Source organism: Callorhinus ursinus, unplaced genomic scaffold (assembly GCF_003265705.2).
Source record: "Callorhinus ursinus isolate GAN/ISIS: 27379988/994484 unplaced genomic scaffold, GSC_fseal_2.0 scaffold20, whole genome shotgun sequence".
Lineage (NCBI taxonomy): Eukaryota > Metazoa > Chordata > Mammalia > Carnivora > Otariidae > Callorhinus > Callorhinus ursinus.
In genome coordinates, this window is record NW_027397082.1 from 9421862 (window position 1) to 9441542 (window position 19681).

Sequence of the window (19681 nt, forward strand, 5' to 3'; positions counted from 1 at the left end):
GTTGAGGTGTTGAGGAAGCTGAGGTATGGGGGAGATCAAGTGGTTCCTGGGAGACATTGAGTGTAGTATCTATTTCTGACTTTTGCAGTTCCAACTATCCTGAAAATTCAGCCACCCTTCATTGCCCTTTCTTGGATGTCTATGTTCTCTCCTATTATGTCGTTAAGGTAAACCCCTCTTACCTTAGAGTTGGTGGGGATGGGTTCCTGTCATAAACTAAAGAGCCCTGCCTACCAATGATCAATATTATAGGGCTACAAGTGCCTTAGAGTATACAAAAGCACTTTTATATGCATTTAATTTATTCTTCACTACAAATGAGATAGGAATTCTTATTTTATTTTGCAGAAAGGGCCCCAGGAAAAAATATGTTTCAGAGAGGGGAAGAAAATTGTCCAAGGTCACACAGGTGATCAGTGGTGAATTTGAAATTCAAGAGAGGATACTGCCATTTCCATGATAGCTAATCATTTGCCCTTGGTTTTAGTTACCATATAGGTTTGGTTACATGTTATAAGGGTAAAAAAATAAATAAATAAGTGGCTTAGACAATATTTCTCCATGACATAATCATTCCTGAGTAGGTAGTTCAGAGCTGGTAGGATGATTTCGTCTCCTGCGGTTATCCAGAGACCCAGGCTCCTCTGTCCTGTTGTTCTGCCACCCACAGTTGCCCTTGCCTCCTGGTCTGAGATGGCTTACCTCCATGACCATGTTCCAGCAAGCAGGATCAAAAAAGTAGATGCAAGGAAGAGGCCTACCTCCTCCCTTTAAGGATGCCCTGTAAGGTACACATATAACCCCATCACATTCCACTGGCCATGATGTAATTACCTAACACATCTAACAGCAAGGGAGGCTGGAAAATAAAATCTTTATTCTCAGTAGCCATGCCCTCAACTGATAATTGGGGTACTACTGGTGTGGAGGAGACTCAGGAGCTAATGGATTTGGGGTGACAATTAGAAGTCTCTGCTTCTGTGCCTGTTTCCTCAAAATCCAGGTTGTCTCCTCTCCCCATTTGAAGAAGGAAGTGATTATGCAGATTCACACTAAGATACAAATGACTGGCAATGGATGCTGCTTGAGAGGAGATCCTGTAGACAGAGGATACAGGAGAACAAAAAGGAGGAGAACACTGAGCACTGGGAGAGAGACTTGGGGGAACTCCCAGGGGGAACTTCATACAGAAAAGGAAGCTGGAGGAAGAAAAGACAAGGTGTGCCAGTTTCACAATTTTGCAAATATCAGTTCCATTCCTCAGGTTCTTTCTGTTCTGTGATTTCAAGGATCAATGTGGGTACAATAGTGATATGTCAGTTGAACCAGCCTCTATCTTTTCCACAAGGAGTGAGTAAAATTTCCACACCAGATGCTGGGCGCTCCAGACTCGTGAGTTAAAATCCAGGCTAGTTTCCTGTTGTATGTCTTTCTTCTTTAATGAGTGAAAGCCAAAGGAACCCCAGACTCCTCACTGCTGCTATATCAACAGTGTTAGTATTAGAGGTTTCAACCCTAAAGGTAGGGATAGCATTGCTAAATTTCAGCCCCTGTCACTTCCTCTCTGGGTCAAGCTTAAGGCTGAGGCCACCATATCCTCCAAATTCCATGCTAGGAGTTTCCTCCTGGGTTGAAGATGTTTGATGATGTCACTCATCACCTTGACAGTTGGTAGAGCCTCAGACACCATGCAGGTGAGCCCATCTTTACAGCCCGAAGACTCAGACTGAGAGAGGGGAATTTCACAACCATTTCTAGAAGAGCTCAGACTAGAATTCTCATCACTTCTCTCCCAGGCTTATGCTTTCTGCCATACCAGCAGCTTTTATCTTTCCAGCCTTGCCTTTATTAGGAGTGCTCTTTCTAAAATTTATAGGAAGAAGGACCAGCAAGGGTCTATATCATCCCACTATTAGACCTTCTCTACTCTAAAAGGAGGGCTCAGAGAGCTCTAGCCCATCCACCCAGCACCACTTTGTGGCTGTGGAGAAGGGCTGACGTGTGGATTTCCTCTGTCGGAAAGCTGGCCCCAGGAAGGGCCTGATCCCAGCAGCCAAGGCATTAGGAAAACCTGTGGCCACTCTAGCTCTTCCTTGCCCCTGAGACCATCATAAGTCGGCTTTCTCACATACCTCGTGAGCCAGTATAACTTCCTCAAGTCAGAAACCCGGGAGTGGATTTGGACTAATTGATTAGCTTGGGGAAGCCCCTCTGTTGATTTTTACATCCTCCAGAAAAAAATACCGTATGAACGTGACGTGATTAATGTGGATGCAAATGCCAAAGAAAGTAATAAAGATTTGACACTTATTAAAAAGTGTTGCCAGAAAAGTATGAATGATTATTTTAATATAAGCACCGTGTGGTGCATATTCCCTTGCTTTTCTTTAATTTCCCCACAGATAGGCTGCTGTGAGTGCCATACCCTTGTGAAGCAAATGAGAAATTATATTTGGAATTAAATTTTGAAAAGAAATTGCAATTGTTTTAATTATAAGTCACCCAGTGTGGGTCCTGAGCTAGACAGGCTCTCAGGCACTGATGAATTAGGGCGCCAGCGATAGCATGGGACTGACACCCAAAGCACAGAATTGGGCTTTGCAGCAGGTATTCGTGCCTGTGCTTGACTCCCATGGGGAAGAGCATATTCGTTATTGCTTATTATTAAATGCAAAAGAAGGTTGAGAGCCTTTTCCATTGTAGTATCCACAGGCCTTCTAGCTATGTAAATCCCATTAAACCTAATGGGGCTCTTCTGATTAAAGCTCCATGCTTAAATCCAGAAGATGCCCCCTAGTGCATATATTGAGGGAGTCCCTGAGGTCTACTGGGTAAATAATCTATATATTAAGTAGCCCTTAAGTTATCATTAGAATTCAAAAAGACTCCTCCAGCATCTATACTAAGTCCCCACTAGGTACTAGGAATTCCAAAGTAACTGGTAACCTTTTGCAATTCAGCATAGTTGAAATAACACACTAGTCTTTCCAGTCCTACACCTGTTCCTCCGCCTGTGCTTTTAATCTCGGGCAGTGGCACCACCATTTACCCTGAGAGTCCTCCCATCCCCCCTTCTCAACCGAAGCAGAAATCACTTCTCCTGCCACCATTTCCCCCTGACCTTGGATGTGACCTTAGGTGCCTTTCATCCAGAACTCTAGCCCAACACTGCCCACGCCCAGAATTGGCCTTTGGTGTGAAAACACTTTCCAATTCACCTAATACCTCCTCTCATCGTCCACATCTCTGATGGGTCACTGAGCGCAGTGGATTCTGCCTTCTCTATAGCTCTTTTATTTGCACTTTTGTCCTTTCCTCAGTGTTGCCACCCTCTTTCCTTACTTCTTTTTTACACAAAAGATAGTCCTGTATTTGCTTTTTTGCAGCTTTCCAGTGGGAGTTCTCTGACAGGCTTCGGTCAGGTTTAAGGCCCCATAGCTGTACCTCAGGACCTAGAGATAGCTGCGTTTGTGTGAGTGGGGGTCGTGGTAAAGGCACCGGGTGGGGGCAGGCAGGGTGTCAGGCTTATCACCTCTGCTGCTGCCTTAGCTGCCCACTTTCCATGTGTTTTGTGCATGGAGATTCTATGGAATTTTTTTTTAAGATTTATTTATTTATTTGAGAGAGAGAGAGAGAGAGAGAGAGAGAGAGAGAGCAATGCAAGTTGGGGGAGGGGCAGAGGGAGAGGAAGAGAATCTTAGGCAGGCTCCATGCCCAGCACAGAGCCCAGGAGGAGTCGGGGGGAGGCTCAATCTCAGGACCCTGAGATCATGACCTGAGCTGAAATCAAGAGTCGGCTGCTTAACCGACTGAGCCACCCAGGCACCCCTGGAATATTTTTTTTTTTTAGAGTAAAAGATTGGAAACCAATGGCTTGCAGGTACCCAAAGCGAGAAAATAAGGAGCACATTCTTCGTTTTTCCAGAGAAAACCCCACTCCACCACAAAGGAGGAGTTTAGAATGACAGAAGGTAGCCATTGATTATTTCTGGCTATTCTTCATTTACCATCCAACCCCCAGATCTTGTCTTCCTTCTCTGCCTCACCCTGTGGCCTCAGTGAGGCTGACCTATGGCGACCGGGCCACAAGGATTCCCTTGCTCTCTGGCTTCTAACTGAGTACAGACAGTAGAAGCCACTGGCCCTAGATTGTGGGGGTGAGAAAGGACAGTAAGAGGTGTGGGGTTGCCAGATTTTGCAAATAAAAATACAGGATCACAGCATCTCCCCATTTCCCCCAACCCCCAGCTCCTGGTAACTATCATTCTACTATCTCTTTCTATGAGTTTGACTCTTTTATTTTATTTTTATTGCAGATTTTTATTTAAATTCTAGTTAACATATAGTGAAATATTGGTTTCAGATATAGAATATAGGGATTCATCACTTACATGTAACACCCAGTGCTCATCACAAAGTGCCCCATCACCAATTTAGCCCATCCCCCACCCACCTTCCCTCCAGCAACCCTCAGTTTGTTCTTTATAGGTAAGAGTCTCTTGTGGTTTGCTTCCCTCTCTTATTTTTCCCCTTCCCTATGGTCATCTGTCTTGTTTCTTAAATTCCACATATAAGTGAAATCATATGGTATTAGTCTTTCTCTGACTGATTTGTTTCGCTTGGCATAATACACTGTAGTTCCATCCATGTTGCTGCAAATGGCAAGATTTCATTCTTTTTGGGGGCTGAGTTATATATATATATAACCACTTCTTTTTTTTTAAAGATTTTATTTATTTATTTGAGAGAGAGAGAATGAGAGAGAGCACGAGAGGGAAGAGGGTCAGAGGGAGAAGCAGACTCCCTGCTGAGCAGGGAGCCCGATGTGGGACTCGATCTCGGGACTCCAGGATCATGACCTGAGCCGAAGGCAGTCGCTTAACCAACTGAGCCACCCAGGCGCCCTAACCACTTCTTTTTTATCCATTCATCAGTTGATGGACATTTGGGATCTTTCCATAATTTGACTATAGTTGATAATGCTGCTATAAACATCAGGGTGCATGTGCCTCTTCAAATCAGTATATTTGTATTCTTTGGGTTAATTCCTAGTAGTGTCATTGCTGAGTCATGGACAATTCTATTTTCAACTGTTTGAGGAACCTCCAAACTGTTTTCCAGAGTGGCTGCACCAGCTTGCATTCCCACCAACAGTGTAAGAGGGTTCCCCTTTCTCTGCATCCTCACCTCATCTGCTGTTTCTTGTGTTGTTAATTTCAGCCATTCTGAAAGGTTTTTAAGATGCCTTAAAAAATTATTATTTGCTTGTTTGTTTTTTAGATTCTACATATAGTGAGATCATGTAGTATTTGTCTTTCTCTGTCTGGCTTATGCCACGTAGCATAATTTCCTCCAGTTCCATCCGTGTTGTGGCAAATGGCAGGATTTCCTTCTTTCTCATGGTTGAATAACATTCTGTTGTACATATATACCACTGTATGTACCATATCTTCTCTATCCTTTCATTTATTAGCAGACACTTGGTTTGTTTCCACATCTTAACTATTGTGAATAATGCCACAATAAACATGGTCGTGCATATCTCTTTGAGAAATATCTCTTTGAGAAATTGATTTTCTTTCCTTTGGATATATATCCAGAAGTGGGATTATTGGATCATATCACATAAATAAGTTCTGAGGATATTAGGTACATCATGATGACTATAGTTCATGGTAATGTATTACATACTTGAAATTTGCTAAGAGAGCAGATCTTAGGCCTTCTTATCACGCATCCAAAAGGAAACCGTGTGAAGTGATGGATGTGTTAATTAACCTGATTGTGGTAATCATTTCTATATATATGTAGATAGATAAATATCTAAATATAAAAATTTATATTTTGGGGCACCTGGGTGGCTCAGTCGTTAAGCGTCTGCCTTCGGCTCAGGTCATGATCCCAGGGTCTTGGGATCGAGCCCCGCATCGGGCTCCCTGCTCAGCGGGAAGCCTGCTTCTCCCTCTCCCACTCCCCCTGCTTGTGTTCCCTCTCTCGCTGTCTCTCTCTCTCTGTCAAATAAATAAAAAAAGCTTTAAAAAATTTATATTTTGTATATATACGTGTGTGTGTGTATAATCAGCATGTTGTATGCTTTAAATATATGTACTTTTATTTGTCAATTCTATCTCAATAAAGCCGGTGGCGGGGGGAATATAGGATCCTAGGAAAATTTAAGTTGTAGGTAGCCATGAAAGACTTTGAAGTATTTAGGACATACTTATACTACAAAATTATTTGTTATTTATCTGCAACTCATATCTAACTGTGAATCCTGTATTTTATCTGGCAATCCTAGAGAGGCTGGGGTGCTAATTCCTATTCCTGCTGAAGCCTAGCTGAGGTTTTATAATGACCATGTTCTTTTGACAACAGCTCTTGTTGAGACCCTTCTTTTATGGCTCCAATTTTCACTGGGATGGAAACCCAGGACCCTCCCCTTCAAGCCTCCCACTATTTTCAGTATCTGAGAACCTCACTCTCCCTTGCTGGAAACAATCCCTTTAAAAAATTCAGTTCAATAAATTCCTTTGGTATAGACCATTTGCTTACTGTCTGATAAAAGGGCCACCCCCGTTATAGGCCTTTGTCAGGCCCCTGGTATGTCAGGACAGGGCACTCATAGCTGGGAGCCTCGCACTGTGTCATTCTCCATGGCAACAGGCCAAGTGAGTGGGTCCAGTGGTCAGTCACCAGCACATCAACATCTACTGTGAAGACTGGAATTTGAATAGAATGTGGATGGAAATGATTGACAGAAAGGGTTTTCTAGGCTACATCTCAGACTGGGTTCCCGAAATATAAGACATGTTAGTGTCTGGATGTGTCTGTGTAGATGTGTACACACATGCACACACGCATATGCATGCATACATATATAATACATATTCTAAAAAAAATAATCTTTAAAAAAATAAAGCTATTCTTCCTCTGTGATAATCTACCAAATCTGCTATGAAGGAACAGTGAAGCAAACCAAGGAAGCTGATGAAATCCCCTGAGGTAGGAGGGACCGAGTTTCCATTAGCTCATGATGCTTAGGCCAATTTCAAGAACCACTGAGGTGATGGGTGATCAGTAATCTTTGCCATGTCTCTTGATTTATCATTTCAGCATGTATTTGTCAGATGCAGTTCTTTGTGTTTTTAATAAAATAAAAAGCATTTGATTTCTTCAATTTGTCAATTTTTTGTTTAATAATAAAATTTTAAATTGAAACATAAATCAAAGATAATTTCCATTAAATGTGTGCAGCAATTCATTTGCACGATCATTTTTTGATGTCTACTTTGATCTAAGCATGAATTATATCTCATGAGGCCCATTGGTATCCCCTCAACAATGCATTATAACATAAAGCACGTCCTAGAGGAAATAGATCAGGAAAATGCTGATTGAGTGCATTCTCACTACCGTAGCTGCCTGGATGATCAAGCTGTGATCAAGGTCCCTCATCCCCATTGTGGGTCCCCACTTCCTCCTTCTGAGGCTGGCAGGATTACATCAGGGGTTGGAGACACCTCCTTTTCTGCCCTTCTCAGTTGCCCACCCCCCTCCAAAGGCTTTCTCTTCAACCCCCCACTCTCAGCTTTCTTACCTCTTTATTCCCTTCCAGGGACATCTCTGTCACCTTTACCTGTGCTTAGCCCCTTTGGGTACAGGCACTCAGTAATTTTGAGTCTTCAAAGAAATCAGGAGCTACTCCTCCCTAAAAATCGATAACCACAGTATCAGAGATCCTGATTTTGGAATAGGAGTTCTTGACTCAGAAAGAGTCTAGAGACCCGCATGGCACCCTACCTTACTCTTTCCCAAGTGTTGATTTCAGGCAAATGTCACCGTCCTAATGCTCAATCTCCTTATGTGAAATAGACCTCATAATACCTACCTGGCTAACTCACAGGACTCTGGCTGAGGCCCAAGGAACTGATAGACTTAAAGGTTTATTGAAGTGTTAAAAGGCTGCTGTAAGTCTACTCTAAGGTTACAGCAGATACATCACCTTGACTCAAATGAGCATGCAATTCAGGAAAACAGCCAGTTTTTTTTTCTAATGGAACAAGTCATGGATTGACTGCTGGTTGTTTTGGCCTTGTGTGAGGGAATTAAATTTTCTTTCATTTTAACAAATCTGAATCGAGTACCTGTCATGTGCCAGGCACAGTGGCAGTAGGAATAAAATGAGAACTTGGTTATAAACCCTGCCATCCAAGAGCTCACAACTTAGTCACAACCCACCCTAACTAGGACATGATATAGTTAGAACAATCAACATATCTGCAAAGCACTCTGGGAGTATGAATGAGGGAACAACACAATCTTTCTGGAAACCAGAATGATTGTAGGAAGATTTTGTACTGGGTTTTACTTTGTTCACTCATTTATTCATTCAACAAATCTCTTTTGAGCCTTGGTTTTGTTTCAGGCTCTGTGCCGAATGCTGGGAATAGCAATGAGCAGGTCAGATGTTTTCTTGTTCTCAGCAGCTTACAGGGTAGTGGGATAGTTCAGAGATTAACCGAGCATCTTACAATTATACAATTATAAATATAATAGGTGCACAGTAGTAGTACAGGATAGTTTTGCAAGAGTTCAGTTAGCATGGTGGTCAAGGGATGGAAACTGACCTAGCACAGTGGTTTAAAGTCTTCCCCTAGGAAATAACACCCAGGCTGGCATCTTTAGGATGGGTAGAAGGGAGAGAATGGGATGAGCAGAAGAAGGGACAGCGTGTGTGCAAAGACACTGAGGAATGGGAGAGTAGGGATTGTTAGAAGAACTAAAAGGTACCTTGCTATATAGGAGCAAAAGCCTCACAAATGTGTCCTCGTCTTTCCGATTCTAGATTCATCTTATTTTCTTGTCTCCTTGTCATCCTGTCTCCAATTACCAGCTCAGGCATCAGTACCCACCATTTTTCAGACATCCTGCACTCCTTTCCTGGGATGCAAACTGAGTCCTTTTACTGAACACATATTGAATCATTTCACAGAAAACTGGGGATGAACAGGCAAGATTGGAAAGACCAGGAACCCAGGAGCAGGGGTTCAGGGGCATTTTCTCAAGCTACCATGAATGTGGCTCAGAGTTCATGATTTGATTTCCATTTCTGGTTTATAGTTCTAAGTAGTTAGATTTTTGAGTGGGCTGCCTTGGGTGAGCTATGTGCCCCTGGATCAGTCTCCATGGCAGGAGGTAACAACACATAGAAGGAATGTCTACTGTGGACAAGGCAGTGCTCTTAGTGCTTCAGAAATATATCTTATTTAATCCTCAAAGTAGCTCAAAAGCAGGTATTACCAAAATCTCCATTTCACATAGGAGAAAGTAAGACAGAGACAGATGAGACACTTGCCAAGGTCATAGCTGGTGAGAAGAGCCCGGTTTTGAACTCAAAAAGTCAGAGTACAGACACTGTCCTCTTCATCATTGTTCTATACAGGGACCATTCCATGATAGACATGGCCATGGTACCTTTCCTTGTATATTCAAGCAGTTTCCAGAAAAGGAGGAATTGTTACGAGCCAGGAAGACACCTCCAGGCTTGTTGACCGTATATCCCAGTTCAGGTTTAAAATTCCTTTCTTCTTAAGACCAGGTCTTCCCCAGCTATCAAGACCACAGCTGAAAATAAAGTACAAAATTCTAGCTAACTCAGATGCCTACTACCGAGAGCCTACACAGAAAGTGTGGCAGGCATACTTTCCCAATGAGCCACAGGTCATTCTCTCATCAGATCTGTAACAGTGCAGCCAAAGGCGGGCAGGAATCTCACATGCTTCTTGTTTTCTTCAGTTCCGTAATGTCCTCCAGCACTTATGTTTAGCTTTCCCCATTCCTGAATGTGGTCCTGTCTCACCAATTTCCTTTTCATCTTCCTGCAAGGAACTTTCTTCCTTTCGCCTTTAAATCATAGTGCAGAGAATTCACTACCTCATTACTAGTTGGGAAGATTTGAGCAGGTCCTTTGGGGATAATAACACTTCTATTTATTTTTCTGTCAGAGAATGACAAGGAAGCAAACACAATTACCTGCAATAAAAGAAGTTTTTAAGAGTTTGCTGGAGCTTCCTTAGTCGCAAATGCTTTTTTTCTCCTTAGGCAATCTTAAGCAGAGGAGTTGGTGAATGATCCCACTGCCTAGCTCAGGAGGTAATTCACAAAACCCTTGAGAGGACCTTCGGAGGGAACAGGAGCCAGGAATGGACGGTGCCTTTAAAGAGTAAGCTGCTCTGCCTTGTATACCTGTTCTAACATTGGAGCTTTGGAAGCAACAATAGGCATGATCTCAGGAGTGAGGAGAACATAGTGGCCACTACATGGTAGCAACTCACCACTGTCAAAACACCCAGAAGGAATTGATAGGGCTTTTACGGAATCTGGGAGTTCACATAACTATGGATGCGGATTAAGTCAGGGAAACATAGCTGTGCAGTAGTAAAAAGCTGTCTATAGTCAATGTATATGATTTGATGAATTTGGAGTCAGTATACATTAGTAAAACCATCACCATCATCAGTGTCCCAAACATATCCTATAAAACTATAAAAGTTTTCCTCACACTCTATTTTTTCATTTTTGTGTGTGTGATAAGAACACTTAAGTTCTACTCTCATCAAAAAAAAATTTTTTAAAGATTATTTACCTGAGAGAGAGAGAGAGGAGGGAGAGCAGGGGGAGGGGCAGAGGGAGAAAGGATCTCGAGCAGACTTCCTGCCGAGCGTGGAGCCCAACACGGGGCTCCGTCTCACGACGACCCTGAGATCATGAGCTGAGCCAAAATCAAGGGTCGGTCACTTAACTGAGCCACCCATGCGCCAATCTTCGCAAAATTTTAAGTATGTAATACAGTATTGTTAACTATTGGCACTAGGAGGTGTAGTAGATTTCTAGGACTTACTTGTATAACAAACTTTGTATTCTCTGATGAGGACCTCCTCATTGCCCCCTTCTAGCACCCCATGGCAAGCACCCTTCTGCTGTCTGCTCCTATGACTTGGACAATTTTAGATTCCTCACGTAAGTGGTATCATGTAGTATTTGTCTTTCTGTCTGGTTTATTTCCTTTAACAATGTCCTCCACGTTCATCCATAGTGCCCCAAATAGATTTGCTTCTTTTAAAAGGTTTAATAATATTCCATTGTGTGTAAACACCACATTAGCCATTTATCCATTAATGGACATGTAGATGCTTCCATGTCTTGGCTAGTTTGAATAGTAATGCAGTGAATGTAGAAAAGCAGATATCTCTTCCAGATCCTGATTTCAATTTCTTTGGAGAGCTACCCATAAATGAGATTGCTAGAAGATATGTTCTATTATTTTTAAAAATGTTAATTTTTTGATGAACCTCCATACTGTTTTCTATAGTGGCTACACCAATTTCCTACTAACTCTATACAAGGGTTCCTTTTTCTCCTCACCGGTGAGCACCATCATTTGTTTTTGCTGTTGTTGTTTCCTTTGTTTATTTTGATAATAGCCTGCCTAACATGTATGATGTAATATCTCATTGTGGTTTTGATTGGCATTTCCCTGATGATTAGAATTGTTGAGCACTTTTTCAAATACCTGTGATGTAGTCCCACATGTCTATTTTTGCTTTTATTTCCTGTGATTTTGTGTCATTATCAAAGAAATCATTGACAAGGCCAACGTTCAGAAGCTTTTTTTTCTGTTTCCTTCTAGAAATTTTACAGTTTCTGTCTTACATTTAAGTCTTTAGTCCATTTGAATTTATTTTTGTATATGGTATAAAGGTTAAATTTCATTTTTTTGAATATGGATATCCAGTTTTCTCAACACCATTTATTAAAGAGCCCATTCATTCCCTATCGTGTATTCTTGGCACCTTTGTCAAAGATAAGTTGACAATATATGTCTAAGTTTATTTCTGGGCCCTCTATTCTGTTCCATTGATCTAGATGTCTGAGTTTATGTCAGTACCATATTGTTTTAATTACTGTCGCTTTGTAATAAATACAGAAATCAGGACGTATAATGCCTCCAGCTTTGTCCTTCTTACTCAAAATTGGTTTGGCTATTCAGGATCATTTGTGTTTCATATGAATTGTAGGATTGTTTTTTTCTATTTCTTAAAAAAAATGCCATTGGGATTTTTATAGGGATTTCATTGAATCTGTAGATTGCTTTGGGTAGTGTGACTTTTAATAATATTAATTCTTTCTATCCATGAGCGTAGGGTATATTTCTATTTATGTATGTCTCTTAAAATTTCTTTCATCAGTGTTTTATAGTTTTCAGTGTACAAATCTTTCACCATCTTGGTTAAGTTTATTCCTATGTATTTTATTATTTTGGGGGTTATTTTCTTGATTTCCTTTTCAGATAGTTTACTGTTAGTATATAAAAATAGAGCTGATTTGCATGTTAATTTTGTAGGCTGCAAATTTACTGAATTCATTCCAACAATTTTGGGGGAGTCTTTAGGGATTTCTACACACAAGATCATGTCATGGCCTAAGAAAAATAATTTCACTTCTTTCTGGCTTATATACCTTTCATTTCTTTTTTTTTTAAGTTTTTTTTTTTTTTAATTTATTTGACAGAGAGAGACACAGTGAGAGAGGGAACACAAGCAGGGGGAGTGGGAGAGGGAGAAGCAGGCTTCCAGCGGAGCAGGGAGCCCGATGCGGGGCTCCATCCCAGGACCCCAGGATCATGACCTGAGCCGAAGGCAGACGCTTAGTGACTGAGCCACCCAGGCACCCCTGTCTTATATACCTTTCATTTCTTTTTCTCATCTAATTTCTCTGTCTGGGACTTCCAGTACTACGTTGAATAGAAGTGGTGGAAGTAGACATCCTTCTCTTGTTCCAGATCATAGAGGAAAAGCTTTCAGTTTTTCACCATTGAGTATGATGTTAGCTGTGGGCTTTTCATATATGATCTTTTTTTATTATTATTATGTTCAGTTAGCCAACATACAGTACATCATTAGATTTGATGTAGTGTTCCACGATTCATTAGCTATGTGTAACACCCAGTGCTCATCACAACACATGCCCTCCTTAATACTCATCATCCAGCTACCCCATCCTCCCACACCCCTTCCTTCTGTAACCCTCAGTTTGTTTCCCCAAGTCGAGAGTCTCTCATGGTTGTCTCCCTCTCTGATTTCTTCCCATTCAGTTTTCCCTCCCTTCCCCTGTGGTCCTCTGTGCTATTTCTTATGTTCCACATATGATTTGAGACCATATTATGACTGTCTTTCTCTGCTTGACTTATTTCACTTAGCATAATCCCCTCCAGTTCCATCCAATGATCTTATTTGTGTTGAGGAAATTTCCTATTAAGCTTATTTTGTTGAAAGTTTTTATCATGAATGGATGTTGAATATTGTCAAATGGTTTTTTCTGCATTTATTGAGATGATCATATAATTTTTTGTCTTCCATTATGTTAATGTCACATTGATTGATTGTTATGGTGTATGTTGAATCATTCTTGTATCCCAGTGATAAATCCCATTTGGTCATGGTATATGATCCTTTTAATGTGCTGTTGAATTTGGTTTTATTGAGGATCTTTGCTTCTATGTTAGTCAAGGATAATGGCCTGTAATTTTCTTTCTTCTGGTGCCTTTTTCTGGCTTTGGTATCGGCCTGATGCTAGCCTCATAAAATGAGTTTGGAAGTATTCCTTCTTCTTTCATATTTTGGAAGAGTTTAAGAATTACTGGTATTTCTTCTTTGAATGTTTCACAGAATTCATATGTGAGGCCATCTGATTCTGGGCTTTTCTTTCTTAGGAGGTTTTTGATTACTGATTTTATCTCCTTATTTGCAATTGGTCTGTTCAGGCTTTTTCTTTCTTTTGATTCAGTCTTGGTAGGTTGTATGTTTCTAGAAGTTTGTCCCTTCTAGGTTGTTCAATTCATTGGTGTATAATTGTTCATGATAGTCTCTTATGGCTCCCAACCCCCCCTGCTTCATGGTATCAGCTGTAATATTTCTTCTTTCATTTATGCTTTTATTTATTTGAGTCTTCTCTCTTTTTTCTTGGTTAGTATAGCTAAGAGTTTTTCAATTTTGCTTATCTTTTCAAAAAACCATCTCAGTTTCATCAATTTTTCTACTGTTTTCTGTCCTCAAATTTTTGTTTTTGTTTGTCTCAAGATATTTTTCCCTTTTTGTTTCTTCTTTAACCCAATGGTTATTGAAAAGTGTGTTGTTTAATTTCCATGTGTTTGCAAATGTTCCTGTTTTTCTTATGGTGGTTTTAGTTTTATTCTGTTATGGTCAAAAAAGAAGAACTTGGGAAGATTTTAATTTTATTAAATTTGTTAAGATTAGTTTTGTGACCTCATGTGTGATCTATCCTGTAGAATGTTCCATGTGTGCTTGAGAAGAACATGAATTTTGCTGTTGTTAGGTGGTGTGTTCTGTATATGTCTCAGTATTGTTTAGGTCTGCTATTTCCTTATTGATATTCTCTCTAGGTGCTGTGTATATTATGAAAATGGGCATCAAAATTATTCCCGGTCTTCTGGATTATAGTGTCATTCATCAATACTGGTGATACAAAAGGAAAGGGTTTTCAAATTGGGGGAGGAAAGCTGTTGTTGTTTGATCAATTTCATTTACTTGTTTATATTTATACACTTGCCCAAAATTTGAGTATGGCCTTTTTCAGTGCTATTGTTAAGGAGGTTTTTATTCCCTACAACATGCTTGATAAAAACACTTGTCATCCTGGAGATGTCTTCTCCTGCTCTTTGCAAGGCACTGGGAACTGTGTGTCTCTCTCTGCTTTGCTGAGAGCACTCTGAGTGCTCTGAGGGGAGGTTTACCTTCTTATTTCAGTGCTTGCTGCAGAGTTGGAGTAAATGCATATGTGGTTCTAATGTCTTTTTCCTGAAAAAGTAACTTTCCAGTTTCAATCTGAAACATACTACCCCATAGAGCAGAATCATCAAATTGCAATAGCATCTCAAGTGTGCCAGTATTAAAAATTTCTTTCTCAACTCATAGAATGTCTGTATCATTCTTCTCACTTTTATGTACAACATAATGAAGCTACAAATGTTTTCATTCTAAGTAAACAGTCCACAGGGCTTAGGGTTTTTTCTCTGCTGCCCACATTCTGGCCTTCTAGTGTCTTCCAGCACATTCAGGGATCTGTGTCATAGCTGGAAAAAGAATCCTGGTACTCAAATATCCCCTTAGGTTACATATTTAATTTTATGTCTCCCTCTCAGATTAATTTGTACATTGTAACTATTTAATGGGCTTAGATAACCCTAATAAGAAAGGAAGATAAAGTATAAGGTAGCTTTAGCAAACTCATTGACAGAGTGTCAGTTGCAATTTGAAAAAACCCTGTGTATATTTTCTTCCCATCCCCTTCCCTTCCTTTCTTTTTTTTTTTTTTAAGATTTTATTTATTTATTTGACAGAGGGAGAGACAGCGAGAGAGGGAACACAAGCAGGGGGAGTGGGAGAGGGAGAAGCAGGCTTCCCACTGAGCAGGGAGCCAGATGCGGGTCTAGATTCCAGGACCCTGGGATCATGATCTGAGCCAAAGGCAGATGCTTAACGACTGAGCCACCCAGACGCCCCTCCTTTCCTTTCATCTTTTCTTGATTTCCTTTCCTTCTCCTGCCCTTTATGAATGTGTTAGAAATGAGTACAGCCCTAAATCAAAAGCAGTTTTGAGAAGTTACTGTTAATGTCTTTTTAACAGCTGGCCAAGTCTCAGGATTCCTCTTTTTCACTGTGATGGAGATTTACAACAATTAATCCTCGGGCATGTGCTTGCTATTCTGTTCTTTAGAGAAAGATTAGACAATATGGGGAGAGAAAACTTCTGCTTTTCTAAAGCTTCTGCTTTTCTAAAATCTCCAGTGCAGATTCTATCTAGGACATCTTTATCCCAGATTGAGGGTTAGCATCAGTTCGTACGATGCCAAAGATAAAATGCAACCCAGGTTTGAATCATGTGACTGGGTAGAGCAGCATTGTGCTCATGCTTTTGGAAGTACAGAAAGTCTATTTACTCAGTTTAATAGCCATGGCCATATTCTTGACATGAACTATATGTCATGTCCTGAGAAGCCTTTAGAAGCAATGCCCTGAAAGAGGGCAAACCACATTCTCTCTAGTGACTTGCCATGCTTAACCCATCCCTGTGGCCATAGGACCCTCTCCACTCTTCTTGCCGAAGGCTCCAAGGTTCCAATGGCCTCTAAATACATGTGTCTGAGAGGTTTTTTTTTTGTATTGACTATTAAATCATGTTATAATCAGAAAGTAAACAGAATTATTTTCAAGTGTATTCCTCCTTTTGATTCTTATTGTTGAACAGATAATTCTTACAAAAGCTGCAATCATTACGCACTCTTGTGTACACATTGCCTTTGTTTCCTCTTTTAAAATAGAAGTTCATTTTTTTTTAAGATTTTATTTATTTGACAGAGAGAGACACAGCAAGAGAGGGAACAAAAGCAGGGGGAGTGGGAGAGGGAGAAGCAGGCTTCCCGCCGAGCAGGGAGCCCGATGCGGGGCTCGATCCCAGGACCCTGGGATCATGACCTGAGCCGAAGGCAGACGCTTAACGACTGAGCCACCCAGGTGCCCCAATAGAAGTTCATTCTTATTGTAAAAATGTCACATGCAATTATAAGAGTGTACACCGTGCAAAAAAAGTACACAAAGAAAGCAAAAATAAACACATAAGATTGTACCATCTAGAGAAAACGACTTTTAATGTTTTCATGAACAATAGATTGCATTTAAAAAGCCACCTTGAAAATTAGGTGTGGTTGGGTTATGGTGTGTAGCAATGTGTGAGGGGAGAAAGAACAGGCAAGAGCTACCATTAACATTTTCTCTAGTTAAGAAGCACCAAAGAGGGGCACCTGGGTGGCTCAGTCAGTTGAGGTCTGACTCTTGATTTCAGCTCAGGTCATGATCTCAGGGTCATGAGATCAAGCCCACATCTATTTGAGATTCCCTCTCTCCTTCTCCCTCTGCCCCTCCCTCCCACTCACGCTCACGCTCTCTCTCAAATCAGTCAATAAATCTTAAAAAAAAAAAAAAGAAGAAGCAACAAAGAAACCACATGTTCAGTGGAAAAGGGAGAAAAGTTGAGAGGATAGAGTGTGTGTGTATATATGTGTGTCTGTGTGTGCATTTGTGAATAAAAAAGGGAGCACCTAGGGTGCTGGACATGGATGAAGGTATGCAAATGTAGACAACACATATGGTTAGAACCCACATGTGAGGAAATTTTTTCTTTGGAGTGGTTTCCCAGGCCTGCTGCAACCAATAACATCCACAGGGCTAACCTGTATCTGCTCAAAAACAATGTAAACAGTTTTGGATTGGACTTCCTAATTAAAATTTTAAAGTCTCTTTCCTGAAACTGCTAATTAAATTCAATTGAAAATGTCCACATGGGCTTGTCTACATGTGTGTGTGTTTCTATAATTGAACCAATCAACAGAGATACAGATCTGTTGCTTGGGTCTCAATTAGAGAAATAAAGAGTTCACACAGTTTGCAACTTATCCCTGGGGAGAAGGACTCAGAGACCCTTCACTCCCAGCCAGTTATCAAGTGGATCTATTCTAGGTTTATCCTTCAGTGCCAAGAGAGCCCATAACCTCCTTTGCAACTCAGCCCAGATCCCAGGTGCAAAATAGTTGGCCCAGGATGGTTCATTGAAATCCACAGAGACCAAGAAGCAGAAACCAGCACATCCACTTGGAATACCAAATAGTTTTTTTGTTTTTGTTTTTGTTTTAGCTTTTTCTTCTTTTCCTTCCTCTATGAGGTCCTGTCTAAGTCACAGGGAGCATAATAAACAAATCTTCGATTTAATCAATTTCAGAGACTCTGGTCTGTTCGCCGACTAGTTTAAATGTATTGAATTTCCTCAGCAGGCTGGGAGGGGGTAACAGTGGCTTATAGCCCAGGATGGATCATGACTTCTTGCATGAACATCTCATCCTTTGTTTATGACAAATCCAGTAAAGATTAGTTTTGTAACTCTGCTGAATGGCTTCTTGCCTGCTAGCTACCCCCAGACAATAGTTTTATCACATCAAATCACCATTATAAGAATCATCGCCAATGTTTCCCCAGGATAAATAGCTGCTTTTTGACTAAGTGTGCCTTTCAAGGTAAATGGTTAAAGACCTGCGTGTTTCATGTCATTAACAAGTTAGCAGATAAATAATCCTATTCAGTAATTTTCTTTGCTGATATAGACAGTTATAAATTCACATAAATGAAGGAGGCAGTTTTCATTTGGAACCCCCACTTAGCATTTTCTGTTACTGAACCTTGCCAGATAAAATAAAATACAACCTCTTTTGTTTGCTTGGCAAGCAGCTAGCACCCTCCCGCTTCAGTATTCTTTCCTTGTTACTGGTGCGGAAGTCACACTGAAGTCAGAACATTTTTAACACAGGAACCAGTTGGCCTCCTAGGATTGACCTGGTAGGACTGCACTCTTTGAGTGTAGACAGAACTGTGACAGAGAGAGAATAGCATTCAACTGTCTATGCGTGGCCCCCTGCAAAATCCCTTCTACAAGAGTAATTAGATTTGAATCAGGAAAGAATAAGAACCACTGACCACCAGCGAAGGAAAGGACAGTAAAAAGGTGCAATCTTTTTATGTTACAGTTGGGAAAGTTGATCCAAGAGCAGGAACATGTCTTGCCTGGGGCCACACAATTAATCTTAAGTTGGAACAAAAGAAAAAGTTCACATACCAGTCTTCTAAGGGATGGGACTCCCTCCACCACCCTTTATATGGGTTCTTTTGGTTTAGGGTGTCAGTTTCCATACAGGACCTGTTAAAAAGAAAAGGCTGCTTGGAAGAGAGAAATTTGAATGTCTTGTCCTTCCACTTAAGCAGTTAACAAGAGTTTCTTTATCTGGGAAATAACCAATGACAGCTCAGCCAAAAAGTAATGTGGAACCTCTCTAACTTCTGTTGAAGTTGGACTCATCCCAAACTCTGAGACTAATGCCAAGAGAATAAACCAAACCCTGGGAGCTATGCCCTTGCCTAGTGCTTCCCTTTGCTCATCTGGGAGTCTTTCTTCATTCCTGTAGCATTTGACACTTTTGAGCAATCCCTTCCTTTTGGACTTTGTCCTGTGTGATGACCCCTTTGCCTCCCTAATAACCTGTTCTTGATTTCTCTTCTTTGTAAATCAGGTCTTCCCCCTAACTTGTATTTAATTCTGACCTTGATAAGGGATGTTTGGGAGAAACTCAGCAGCTCAGCACTTCATCAGCCCAGCTGCTGGACCCATACTGAACTTGTGCCCAACTTGAAAGACATTTACAGTGACCAAATCTCTGACTGATGGATGTAGAACAATGAGATAGTTGCACCTTCCTCTGAAAGAGTTCAAATTCAGGGCTCTGCCTCACTCAGGATTTCCCTCTACAGGAAACTCTGTGGCTAGAGAACTGGGTGTGCCTGTCTACCTGGCCAAGTCCACCCACAGCTTGAAAGACAGATGGCCAAGGTGGATGGAGCTGGAGGAGGCAAGAAGCTGAGCAGCCAGGAAGTCCCATGCAGGGAGGTAGAAGACAGATTTTCATGTCAAATGTCCTTGGCCATCCAAGGCCAGGAAACTCAGAGCATGTTGGGCAACTACCAAAGGGAAATATAAAAATATATCTTTGAAGTCTATGCTG

General features: G+C 40.9%; 1 long non-coding RNA gene across 1 annotated transcript in view; it reads right to left on the reverse strand.

The window, feature by feature from the left end:
- The window catches only part of LOC141374682 (uncharacterized), a 29897-nt gene extending 11064 nt beyond the window's left edge, over nucleotides 1–18833 (reverse strand). Inside the window, exon 1 of the long non-coding RNA XR_012381765.1 lies at nucleotides 18742–18833. This is a non-coding gene — a long non-coding RNA (uncharacterized lncRNA). The remainder of the gene's footprint in view (nucleotides 1–18741) is intronic.
- Nucleotides 18834–19681: the final 848 nt, after the last annotated feature.